The following is a 10,678-nucleotide window of genomic DNA, read 5'->3' on the forward strand; positions in this document are numbered from 1 at the left end:
ATGAACCCCGTCACCACGCATGAGATCTGAAGTATCGCCTTCCAAATCCTTGTGTCTAACCGTAAATCCACCTATCCTGCGAACAAACTTAGAAATGACATAATTGACCTTCCTACGACACCTTTCCAAAGCCTTACCATTGGACTGGAGACTCCAAACAGGCCCAGGGAGCAACCTCAGACCAGACCAAAGAAACTCCAGAAAACATGGCAAAACACCTGGCCAGATCATTCTTAATGCGATGAATTAAATCAATAGATCGAACCTGACCAAGGTCATTCCCGCCGGCATGAATAACCAAAACTATATTAGACGGAATCAACCTGCGCAACAAATGCAACTCACGAGACAGCTGATCCCAGCGAACACCCCGAAACCCCCGCCAATGGATGCGGACTCTGTCATAAGGGAAACTTATATTACGGCCATAAGGAAAGGGGAAAGAGGTAAGATTCACCTCTTACACCCAATCTAACCCTTATAGCTGCAACAATGTTGCAGCTACCCACCAATGAAAAGAGACCCTGACTGCAGCACTGTGCATGGGCCAGCAGTCATGACCCCCTTCCCTATTGGTCCAGGGGGCCCCTTTCCTTTCACATAATAGGGCAACAGCAAGATATAAACAGATATGGGAAAGGCTGAACTTGATGGACGCATGTCTTTTTTCAGTCTAACTATGTAACTAATATATAGATATATATATATATACTCACTGGCCACCTTGCTAGTACCGGGTTGGACCCTCTTTTGCCTTCAGAGCTGCCTTTATTCTTTGTGGCATACTTTCTACAGGGTGCAGGATACATTCAACTCGTACTAAGGGGTCCAAAGTGTGCCAAGAAAATGCCCCCCACACCATTACACCACCAGCCTGAACCGTTGATACAAGTCTGACCCGTATAAGGGGTATAAGGCGTATGTGGGGGGCGAGTGGCATATCTGGGTTAAAAAGCATATCAGAGGGCAATATGGCATATGGGGGTATAAGGCATTTCTGGGGCATGAGGCATATCTGCAGGGTATAAGGCCTATCTGGGGGTATAAGGCATATCTGGGAGGCAGTGTGGCTAGCCTGGGCTCAAATCTCAGTCTTATAGTCAGACTTCTATTTGAGGCAGTATTATCAGAAGACCCCAAATATAAGATGGGGGATATTTCTCAGAGCATTTGCGTGGAAAAAAAAACTTGTTTTATATACGAGAGAATACGGTATTTCTTCCAAATGTATTCCTAAGAGGCGAAGAGAAGTATATAATGTCTTACCCCAACGGGGTTGACAGATTTGGTGTGGATCTGGCAGTCCTCTTGTTTTTCCGTCCCCAATAATGTTTTTATTTTCATATATTACCCCCTGGACTGCAGTAAAACAATATTTAATGGGGCAATACAACAAAAAAAGAAATCTTCATCCAGTGCTGCACCACTTTGTACAGTTTTTGTAGTTTCCTATTAGACCATATTCATGCTAATAAATATTATTTATTAGCACCAAAATATAAAGAGTAACACACTAAAATGGGTCTCTGGACCGTCAGCCTCGGCCACAATACGTCACGGGCCGGATATACAATAAGGCTGCTTAGCATGGAAGAAAAGTAGGTTTAATCTCATGTTGTTCTATGGGCCGATTATTTGTGGCAGTGGAACTAAAGCCTTAATATCTAAAAGTCCAATTCCTCACTCACTGAAAGTCCCTGTAAGACATCGTCTGGTTCCCCGCAGGCCGTATGATACGGAGTCCGGGGGCTTCTAAAGTACATTGGTCTGAAATAACAGAGACAGAACTCATACAAACGGCGAATATGCAGCTGCCCCGGGCATATAAAGAAACCCCAAAAACAAACATTTACTGTAATACCAGTGAAGGATTTTTAAAGCCATGACGAACAGGAGATTAACCCCTTCGTGACAAAGGCTGATTTTACTTTTTGTACCCTTCGTGACAATGGCTGTTTTATCGTTTCTGCGGTGTTTGTGTTTAGCTGTAATTTTCTCTTAACCCATTTACTAAACCCACACAAGTTATATATTGTTTTTTTCAGGACAAGAAGGGCTTTCTTCAGACTGAGCCAGAGTGGGTCTGTATCTCCCAGACTAGGGGAACAGAACACCAAAATATCATACCAGGATATCCAACCCTTCCGAGAACCAGAGGATGAGACAGACCGGGTTACAGCCGAGGTGTGTGAGCTGGAACACCAGCAGAGGCAGTTAGAGTCTGCGCCTGCAGACTGGAGGGATGATTTCTCCCATCCCCACTTCGAATCATACTGGGCACAGTACTGGACAATGTGGGATCTACGAGTTCCACTCCTGGGGGAGAACCCGTTGCCGGAGTGGGAAGACGAATTGAGGGGTCTCATATATGCAGAGCTCGACCTCCAGAGCCGCTACCAGGGATTCTCCCAGCAGTTAGCAGGTGAAGACCACAGCGACCCTCTGATGCTGTATAGCCCCGTCGACCCAGGACTGATATATGATGCCTTCCAATTTGACTCGTCCTTCGGAAGCCCCTGCCAGTACCGCAGGGATACAATCTGGGACAACCGTGCAGAAGTCCTGGTTTATGCTATTCCCCCCGAGCTGGAGGCTGTTAATGATTGCCTGGCAGCTCGAGAGGGACTATAAAGAATTGCTGCGGAGAGTGGAGCTCCAGGAGTTACAAGGAGACTGGGAGCATGGTACTACTACTACTTGCAGGAGTGGGACCGAGGTCCTCTTCACCTACTCCGCGGCCCCTGCCCTGGCGAGAAGAACCGAGGTCCTCGCCAGCAAGAAGAAGCGGAGGAGGAAGCCAAAAGCTCCGACCCATGTCCTCACCAGAAGGGGGTACATAGTGAGAAGGGGCAGATAATAAGAAGGGGTAGATGGGGAGAGGGGTAGCGAATGAATGAATTAATGTGTGGATTTTTGCCGACAAAGATGTCTTACACTGGGCTGTTAGGGGACAAAGTTGGCTCAGGCTGGACTGTAATATGTGTATGGGCCCACATTTGACATTAATGTCTGTGTGTTGAGTTATATCTGAGGGGACAGTAAAGTTACTCTGTTATACAGGCTGTACACTCACTACTTTACATTGTAGCAGAGATCATTTCTTCAGTGTTATCACATGAACAGATATAATAAAATATTTACAAAAATGTGAGGGGTGTACTTGCTTTCGGGAGATCCTGTATGTGGCACCCCCCCCCACACACACACACACAAACACTTTAAAACTGCATAGCTTCTATTGTTATATACTGGCGCAGACATTGAAGGTGGTACAGCATTACTGTTATCATTATATACTGAGGCAGACATTGACGGTGGTACAGCATAACACCTACCACTATATACTGAGGCAGACATTGACGGTGGTACAGCATTACACCTATCACTATATAGTGAGGCAGACATTGATGGGGGTACAGCAAAACACCTATCACTATATACTGAGGCCGACATTGACGGGGGTACAGCATAACACCTAACACTATATACTGAGGCAGACATTGACGGTGGTACAGCGTAATCCCTATTACTATACATTGAGCCAAACACTGATAATAGTGCAGCATAACTCCTATCACTATATACTAACCCAAACATTGATGTGGTGTAGGCCTACCACTTCATTGTCTGGCTTAGGGATGCACCGAAACGAAAATTCTGGACTGAAACCGAAAATCCAGCATTTACCTGTCTGAAACCAAATATGATCCCCCACCATAAAAAAATCTCCCACTTTTATTGAAAGTAAGCAACACAGCAAAATAGGTCAAAAAAATTCTATAACAATATTAATAAATATATATATATATATATATATATATATGATTGTTAACAGCAATCACACTCCTATCATGCCCCGGCATACCCAAATTCCAGCATGTACTAGCTGACTTGACATGATAGGAGTGTGATTGCTGTTAGCAATTATATATATATATATATATATATATATATAAATACTGTTATTATTATTAATACTGTTTTTATTATTGTTCACATGTACTCATGAACTCAGCACTGGAGGCACTGGAGGCATAGAATCAGACATACAAATCCCGTATATAGCAAGAGCTAAAACTACAGTCATAGATGATAGGTTGCACAACCCAAAGCCAGCTCTGGCGTCCACACTGCCCACATAGAACCTGACCAGCACCCACATAGGATTTACCATCTTTGCCCCCAAACAGCCCAGCATGAGTCAACTTTGTCCCCAAACAGCCCGGCCTGTGCCATCTTTGTCCCATAAACACCCTTCTCACTATCTACACCCCTCCCTCCTCACTATCTACCCCCTCCCTCCCTCCTCACTATCTACCCCGATGTTGGGTATAAAACAGGAATATTAAGGGCTGGGGCTTTAGCAAGCATTTGGATTTACTGGCCTAGAGATCTATGTACACGGAAAACATTTAAAAGAAGGATTATGTTTTTCGTTTACATTTCATTTAAATTGAGATTGAAAGAGGGACTGTCCCTTTACTAGCGTTCAAAAGCTTTTGGGGTCTCTCGGCTGTTTTCATGGAAAACGAGAAAATTATTGGCCGTGACATAATTGCAAAAGGGTTTTCTAACCATCAATTAGCCTTTAAAACCTAAACTTGGATCAGCGAACACAACGTGCCATCGGGACACAGGAGTGATGGGAGGGATAAAGGGCCATTGGGACACACGAGTGATGGGAGGGATAAAGGGACATTGGAGCACAGGAGTGATGGGCAGATATTACCCCAACAAGCCAAGAGTCCCCAAGCCCATTATGGGCAAACATACCATGGTTCTTTGTAACCCACGCTGGCCAGGGTACCCAGACCGCCAACGCCACCCGGGGCCAGAGTCTACTCTGGCCCGGAGCACGCCCCTCCCCCCGCCGCCCGCGCTTCCTCAATGCCAGACTGAAGGCCGATATTAAATATGTCCAACCCTCTGGGATTAAGATGAACCCCGTCACCACGCATGAGATCTGAAGTATCGCCTTCCAAATCCTTGTGTCTAACCGTAAATCCACCTATCCTGCGAACAAACTTAGAAATGACATAATTGACCTTCCTACGACACCTTTCCAAAGCCTTACCATTGGACTGGAGACTCCAAACAGGCCCAGGGAGCAACCTCAGACCAGACCAAAGAAACTCCAGAAAACATGGCAAAACACCTGGCCAGATCATTCTTAATGCGATGAATTAAATCAATAGATCGAACCTGACCAAGGTCATTCCCGCCGGCATGAATAACCAAAACTATATTAGACGGAATCAACCTGCGCAACAAATGCAACTCACGAGACAGCTGATCCCAGCGAACACCCCGAAACCCCCGCCAATGGATGCGGACTCTGTCATAAGGGAAACTTATATTACGGCCATAAGGAAAGGGGAAAGAGGTAAGATTCACCTCTTACACCCAATCTAACCCTTATAGCTGCAACAATGTTGCAGCTACCCACCAATGAAAAGAGACCCTGACTGCAGCACTGTGCATGGGCCAGCAGTCATGACCCCCTTCCCTATTGGTCCAGGGGGCCCCTTTCCTTTCACATAATAGGGCAACAGCAAGATATAAACAGATATGGGAAAGGCTGAACTTGATGGACGCATGTCTTTTTTCAGTCTAACTATGTAACTAATATATAGATATATATATATATACTCACTGGCCACCTTGCTAGTACCGGGTTGGACCCTCTTTTGCCTTCAGAGCTGCCTTTATTCTTTGTGGCATACTTTCTACAGGGTGCAGGATACATTCAACTCGTACTAAGGGGTCCAAAGTGTGCCAAGAAAATGCCCCCCACACCATTACACCACCAGCCTGAACCGTTGATACAAGTCTGACCCGTATAAGGGGTATAAGGCGTATGTGGGGGGCGAGTGGCATATCTGGGTTAAAAAGCATATCAGAGGGCAATATGGCATATGGGGGTATAAGGCATTTCTGGGGCATGAGGCATATCTGCAGGGTATAAGGCCTATCTGGGGGTATAAGGCATATCTGGGAGGCAGTGTGGCTAGCCTGGGCTCAAATCTCAGTCTTATAGTCAGACTTCTATTTGAGGCAGTATTATCAGAAGACCCCAAATATAAGATGGGGGATATTTCTCAGAGCATTTGCGTGGAAAAAAAAACTTGTTTTATATACGAGAGAATACGGTATTTCTTCCAAATGTATTCCTAAGAGGCGAAGAGAAGTATATAATGTCTTACCCCAACGGGGTTGACAGATTTGGTGTGGATCTGGCAGTCCTCTTGTTTTTCCGTCCCCAATAATGTTTTTATTTTCATATATTACCCCCTGGACTGCAGTAAAACAATATTTAATGGGGCAATACAACAAAAAAAGAAATCTTCATCCAGTGCTGCACCACTTTGTACAGTTTTTGTAGTTTCCTATTAGACCATATTCATGCTAATAAATATTATTTATTAGCACCAAAATATAAAGAGTAACACACTAAAATGGGTCTCTGGACCGTCAGCCTCGGCCACAATACGTCACGGGCCGGATATACAATAAGGCTGCTTAGCATGGAAGAAAAGTAGGTTTAATCTCATGTTGTTCTATGGGCCGATTATTTGTGGCAGTGGAACTAAAGCCTTAATATCTAAAAGTCCAATTCCTCACTCACTGAAAGTCCCTGTAAGACATCGTCTGGTTCCCCGCAGGCCGTATGATACGGAGTCCGGGGGCTTCTAAAGTACATTGGTCTGAAATAACAGAGACAGAACTCATACAAACGGCGAATATGCAGCTGCCCCGGGCATATAAAGAAACCCCAAAAACAAACATTTACTGTAATACCAGTGAAGGATTTTTAAAGCCATGACGAACAGGAGATTAACCCCTTCGTGACAAAGGCTGATTTTACTTTTTGTACCCTTCGTGACAATGGCTGTTTTATCGTTTCTGCGGTGTTTGTGTTTAGCTGTAATTTTCTCTTAACCCATTTACTAAACCCACACAAGTTATATATTGTTTTTTTCAGGACAAGAAGGGCTTTCTTCAGACACCAAAATTTTTTTCATATGATGTAATTTCCTATAATAAAAATAATAAAATATGACGAAAAATTGAAAAAAAAACACATTTTCTCACTTTTATTTGAAAAATCTTTTATTCATCATAAAAAACTACTGAAAAAACCTGCTAAATAGATTCTACTATTTGTCCCGAGTTTAGAAATACCCAATGTTTTTATGTTTTTTTGCTTTCTTCTACACGTTATGGGGCAATAAGTACAAGTAGAGTTTTGCTAATTCAAAACCATTTTTCTCTGAATCTGGTAATTCTGTCTCTATGTGGTATTTGGGGCATCTTTGAAGCCAGCAAATTAAATTTACCCCACCAAACCATATATTTTTGAAAACTAGACACCCCAGGGTATTTTAGATGCTGATAGTTTAACCCTTTCCATGCACTAATCCTACCACCAACCCTTGTCAAAGTTTGGGATAGTAATTGTTTTTGGTGTTTTTTTCACATACTTTGTACTTCAGGTGTGAAATTACAGCTCCTGGTATATGTCACTGTCCCACAACACCCCGATATGTGTTCAGCAACATCTCCTGAGTACATTGATACCCCACATGCATGGGTTTGTCAGATTGTTTGGGGGCAAAAGGGCCACATTTGGAACATGAGCAATTCAAATTCAGTAGGAATTTTACATCTGGGTAAAGAAAAATGCTTGTACCCAACTATCAGTAGGGACAGGTTACAAGAAAGCCTGGCCTATCTCCAAGAAGGGATTTGATCTAGCACCTTAAGTGGTCCCTCATGCCACGGAATGGACACAGGGGTCACTTGACAGTGCAAATAAAAACGCTTAAAAATGGTGGAGCAAATAAAAGCTAAAAAACAGTAAATGTAACAAAAAAAAAAAAAAAAATACAAAAATGGAGCAGGAACAAAAAAAAAATTAAAAATGGGAAACTGTGTGATACAGCTTGAAGCAGTCACCGACACAGAGTGCAGGTTTTCCAGGGCAATCTGGACAGTAAAATGTGGTGTCCTTTCTTTGCCCCCTGCTGTAGCATACCCTGCATCTCTTTTGGGGATTCTGCTTCTTTGCTGTAGGGGGGATTTTAAAAATAAAATGGGTAGCCCCAATTCTGTTGGTTCCCATCACTACTTGGGGACCAGGTGCATCACGGTACAAGATACCTGAAATTACTTCGAGCTGAAACTGCAAAAAAGACAGCTTCAGCCCAGTGTCTGCTTTTTTGTGCAGCAAAAAAGCGTTATAGGTTGCAATTTGCATTAGATAAATTGCAACCTTCTTGTACCAGGCCTTTGTCTTCCTCATAATGAGGTAGGGCTGTAGGAGTTGATCTGACAGATCAACTCCACCCATGTGCTTGTTATAGGCCCTGATGCACACTGGCTTTGTAGTGACCCCAGCTCTGCCACGGACAGAAACCTCCACGGTTCTCTCATCGTGGATGGTGCTCAGCATGCACACCTCTTTTCTGTCCTTGAACTTCAATGCCAAAAGCTCCTCTTGGCGTAGAGCTGAGGTCTCCCCCTTTCCTAGCCGGGTGCGTGCCAGGCGTTGTGGGAAACCCAAGCGGTTCTTTTTTATAGAACCGCAAGCTACCGTATCGAAACAATACAGCAGCTTGAACAAAGGGACGCTTGTATAGAAGTTATCTACATACAAGTGGTAGCCTTTGTTCATAAGGGGGAATATTAGGTCCCAAACAATCTTGGCACTGGTGCCCAGATGATCTGGGCAACCTGGAGGGTCAAGGTAGCTATCCTTACCCTCGTATACCCGGAAGGCATGAGTATATCCTGTCTCGCTCTCGCAGAGCTTATACACCTTCACTCCATACCTAGAGCGCTTGGAAGGAATATACTGCTTGAATCCCAACCTTCCTTTATATTTCATTAGGGATTCATCCACGCAGATATTCTTTCCAGGTGTATAAACCTCTGGAAACCTGGCAGCGAGATGGGTAATCAGGGGGCGGATTTTGTACAGCCTATCAAACTGGGGGTCCTCCTTAGGGGGGCACAGGCTGTTGTCGCTAAAATGCATGAAACGAAGAATCATTTCATACCTTTGCCTAGTTATAGTTTGGGCAAAAATGGGGGTACTAAAGATGGGGCTGGTGCTCCAGTAGGAGCGGATGGAGGGCTTTTTTATAATGCCCATTAACATTGTGAGTGCCCAGAATTTAAGAAATTCTGGCACGTCAATGGGAGTCCATGGCTGTTTTGCCCAAAAAGAATTAGGGCTAGCAGCACGGTGCTGCTGGGCATAAATGTTTGTTTGTGTGACAATGTCTCCCAAGACATCGTCTCCCAAAAAAACCTGCACAAATTGCAGTGGAGTGAATCCTGTAACATCAATATTGATGCCAGGAATTCCAGAAAAAGGAGGGATAGCTGGCTTGTACCTATTAGGCGCTACCCATGCCTCTGGTGCACTGCCACGACTACGTGTGGTAGGCGTCCTAACAGCCACAGATACATCACTAGATGTATCTGTGAACTGACCAACGTCAAAATCTGACGCTGTATCAGTGGCCTCAGAATCTGTGGCCAAAAAGGCATACGCCTCCTCAGCCGTATACCGCTGCATGGTAAGAATTGCAGCAAAAATAGTGGGGAAGGAAAGGGTTAATGGCTATAATAAAAAAAAAAAAAAAACCTAAAAAAAAGTTAAAAAAACTAAAAAAAAGTAAAAAAACATGTAAAAAAAACAAAAAACCCAAAAACAATTGCCACTATGCAAGATCACTGTTTATGCAGTGATCAATGGCAATGAAGGGGTTAATATTATATGGGTGGCTCTTATAAGAGCCTTTGGATCAATATATATATATTTTTATTAGGGAATACCTGAAATACCAGAACACACCGATCTGTCTCTCTCCCTCACTAGAAGCAAGTGAAGGAGGGGGGCAGATCCAATACTGATCAAAGGCAATGTTTAGAAAACATTGCCTTTGATTTATCAAATCATGATCACTCTTATGAGTGATCTGACCACTAGGGGTGTTATTCACTGGATGTCCATGACATCCAGCAACACCCCCCCGATGATGTCAGCAGGCTCCGCCCCCCGGCTTGATGGGCGCCGCCATCTTGAAACACCGCGTGTGTTTCGAAGACACCGGCACCGGGAAGGTAAGTTGAGCATTTAGGAAGCGATCGCGAGTCGCTTCCTTTGCTAAACAGGTGTTGCAAAGATGCCTCGATACTGAGGCATCTTAGCAACACCAGCTAAGCAAAGGAAGCGACTCGCGATCGCTTCCTAAACCCGTTTTTCGGCGGCGGGCGCCGCCATGTTTGAAAGACGTGCAGTCTTTCAAACATGTTTTTTTTTTTGCTCCTAGGAGCGATCGGGGGGGGGGCGGGAATGTTTTTTTTGGTGTTGCTCAATGCCTCGATGTCGAGGCATTAGAGCAACACCGTTTGAGTGAAAAAATCGATCACGGATCGATTTTTTCACCCGTTTAAAGACGTGCCGGTCCTGGCACGTCAATTGTCATAATCGTCACGATTTTCAGTGACGTGCCCGGACCGGCAATTGTCACGAAGGGGTTAAAGATCTTTGGTCTAAAAATTGGGACTGCCCTGCAAAATCCAGGATTGTGCAGTATTTCAATTCATTTTATACGACAAATACAAAAGTGCCACATCAATATATTCAAAGAAATCCACTAAAGTGTTT

At 44.1% G+C, this 10,678-nt stretch overlaps 1 non-coding gene across 1 annotated transcript; it reads right to left on the minus strand.

Moving 5' to 3' along the window:
* Positions 1–7,682: 7,682 nt before the first annotated feature.
* LOC149276034 (small nucleolar RNA SNORA35) lies at positions 7,683–7,812 on the minus strand. The gene has a single exon (XR_016279360.1). It is a non-coding gene; the product is annotated as a small nucleolar RNA SNORA35 (small nucleolar RNA).
* Positions 7,813–10,678: the final 2,866 nt, after the last annotated feature.

Source organism: Sceloporus occidentalis, unplaced genomic scaffold (assembly GCF_023333645.1).
Source record: "Sceloporus occidentalis isolate IW3139 unplaced genomic scaffold, rSceOcc1.0.p SCAF_250, whole genome shotgun sequence".
NCBI classification, from domain to species: Eukaryota; Metazoa; Chordata; class Lepidosauria; order Squamata; family Phrynosomatidae; genus Sceloporus; species Sceloporus occidentalis.